Below are 3,296 nucleotides of genomic sequence, written 5' to 3' on the forward strand. Positions count from 1 at the left end.
AGGGAAGTGAGTGGCTCTGACTGCTGGCCACTGTCATCAGAAGTTTCAGCCAGATGGCTCATGTGGACTCCAGTATCTTTGTCCTGTGTGGCTCAATAGTGTCAGTGACTTCCCAATGTTTATCTCTGCATGTTTCTTCCATCCTTGATAGCTCTTTTCACCTGACTATGTCCCTGAAATAGAACCCTTTGCTAATCTCTCATCAGTGTCAAATATGTAAAGGACACCACCTGCTTTCCCCACATGCTCCTCAATGTGGATGACAGCCATCTATTACGGTAAAGGCGAGCATAGAAAGAAATACATCTACCAAAACTAACATTTTAAGAAACCTATCAGGACACTCGGTAGAATAACTCTTGGTCTCACAGAAGAACATCCAAGAAGGTGGTCCGAAAACTCTTGATAAATAAAATTGAAAGCAAAGCCTTTTGGCAGAGTCCTGAATTGAGCCGACATTAGGAATAGTAATAATCTTTCCTACCTGAAACATAATAGAACAAGTGATACCAGAAGATGGAGAGCCTAGAGATCAACATGGCAATATGAAATAGTAATATTTCTAACCATTAGAGAATAAACAACTACTTAGTAAATGCTAGGATCACTAGATGGCTATCTTTAAGAAGTAATATGGTGGCTGCATAACTCCATTAATTAGGCCACAGATTGCACAGAGAGTAAGAACTTATAATGGCAAGAGGCTAAAAATAAAAGTTCAAAAGTGCATCTTTAATAATTGTACAACATTGTAGCAAACATGTAGTAAATTCTAAGTATGTAAAAGATAATAAACGATGTAGAATTCAAGATTAATTTTTATCACATGAAATTTTAAAAAAGTGTGCTTAAAAACAGATCTGTATATGGAAGATACTGACAAAACTAATTACTTATAGGACTGCCAAATCCATGGCTTAAAGAATATCCTGCTAAAACCAACTAAAAGGTCTAGATAAAAAAAAAAAATATTCTAAAGGTCTTTAAGTACTCATGTACTTAAAGGTGGCTCCAGGTTAAGAAATGTACAGAAGTCAAAAATGAAATGAAATCAGGTCTGCATGTGATGAGAGAGAGAAGTCACTTTTGTTTGGTCAACCTGGTGTGTCTGTTGGCTCTGTTGACAGAAACTCCTTTGGGGCAGCCGTGTAGGGAGAGAGGATGTCCTAGTTAGGGTTTCTATTGCTGGGATAAAACACCATGACCATAAACAACTTAGGTTCACCTTACAGCGATCAGGTTACTCTCCATTACTGAGAGAAATCAGAGCCGAAACTCAAGCAGGAACCTGGAAGTCCTTCTGTTTGGATGACTCTAGCTTATGCCAAGTTAACAAAACACTAGGCAGCGCAAAGGGGCAGTATAAGGCTAGGGTCTGCCCCTTATTGGAAGGGTTAATGTGAAATACTTGGAAGGGAAAGGGAGAGCAAGGAAAGGTGTGTGCGCCGGCCTTGGTGCTAACTAGAATGAAAAACACTTCCTCTAAGGATCTGCAACCCTCATGGAGGCTCTGCAGCCAGAATTCCCACTGTCTGGTGCAGTTAGTCCAAGAACCCTCAAGGCAGCCTGGGTTGCAGGCAACCAGCTGAAGCAAGTGGACTCTTTGCTAAGGATATGCAAATTCAGTTCAGCCTCAAGAATTCTCAATGATGGTGTTCCAAGGAAAAAGCTTGATGCAGAGAGAAAGGGACTAAAGCCCAGAGCCTGCAGACAGAAGCTGGCCAAAACATAAGATCCAGAACTCTTAAGCATGCAATATGAAGTAGCATTTAATATGTGAAAATAAAACCGAGAAAAGCTTAGAAATACAGGAAGGGAAGAAGAGATGATAGGAAACCACTAAACGGATTTGGATAGGGAACAATAGAATTCTGTAAATTAACCCTAAAATAATTAATCTAAAAGACTCAGTGGGTGGGTTAAATGGAAGATCAGACACAGCTGGAAAGAAATTAGCATCCTGGAAGATAGATTGGAAGAAATTATCCAGAGGACTATATAGAGTGTCAAACAGAAAATTTAAACAAAGTTAAGAAACATAGGACACAGAGTCTTATACATATCTGATAGGTGGTCAGCATGGGTATATGATACACAAGCAATATTTGAGAAGAAGTATGGAGCACCAAAGCTTGCTACTCAAAATAGTCAATCTTAAAGTGGAATAAATAAACACAGGCATACCGAGATATGTCACAGTGAAATTGCAGAACTTCAAAGATCAATAAATTTAAAAGCAGCCAGAGTAAAAAAGATTACCTTTAAAGAATAGATTTTAGACTGACAAGTGGCATCTCCACAATAATGCAGCTTCTGGAATTATAAGAACATTGTGCTGAGAGAGAATTTGCAAAGACAGAATCCTTCAACACTGAGAATGAAATGAGCAAAAATATCTCAGCAGACAAAAAAAAATTTTTTTTCAAGTTTACCTCCTATCGCTACTAAGGAAAATTCTGACAGTAGATGAAAACTGATTCTAGGTAAAAAAGAAAATAATAAAAATATTTGTAAATGTGAGATAAATTTAAGGAAATGTGTGAAAAATAATGATAAAATCTAATATAAGGAATTATAACATTTAAGCAATAATATTAGGCAGCTTGTGTGTAAGTTTGGAGGGTCTAATTGCTTTCTGAGGGTTTATTCAGAACACTATTTAGAAGAACTACCTTAGACTTTTAAATCCTATCAAGATTGCTATGGTAACCATTGAAAGATTAGAACACATTTTCCCAACTTAAAAGAAAGTAATGAAATCAGAAAAGTTGGAGGGAGGACTAAAACACATTAAAGAGCATGTGGATAGAGGCAGCCACAGGGGCTCCGGTCCCTTAGAGAGAGCACAGTCTTTTAGAATAACTTAAACACGTCCTGATGCATACTTCCAAATTTAAATTAAGTCTCCAGTTGACTTATTATGACTAACATGTAATATAAATGTTATACAAATAACTAAAATTCCCTGATTGTTTTGGGAATGACAAGCAATAAATCTGTACATATTGGATGCAGTTTCTTATTTTGAAAGGTTTTTAAACTAAAATTTATTTTATTTTAAATTATGTATAATTTACATATATATAATTTTATCTTAAATTATTTTTAAAATAAATTTTATTTTATTAATTTCTGGTGTGTGGTGTGTGTGTGGTGTGTGTGGTGTGTATGTGTGGTGTGTGTGTGTGGTGTGTGTGTGTGGTATGTATGGTATGTGGTGTGTATGTGTGATGTGTAGCTGTGTGTGTGGCATGTGTAGTATGTATGTGTGTGGTGTGTATGTGTGTGGTGTGTGT

Source organism: Grammomys surdaster, unplaced genomic scaffold (genome assembly GCF_004785775.1).
Source record: "Grammomys surdaster isolate TR1022 unplaced genomic scaffold, NIH_TR_1.0 126189, whole genome shotgun sequence".
NCBI lineage: Eukaryota > Metazoa > Chordata > Mammalia > Rodentia > Muridae > Grammomys > Grammomys surdaster.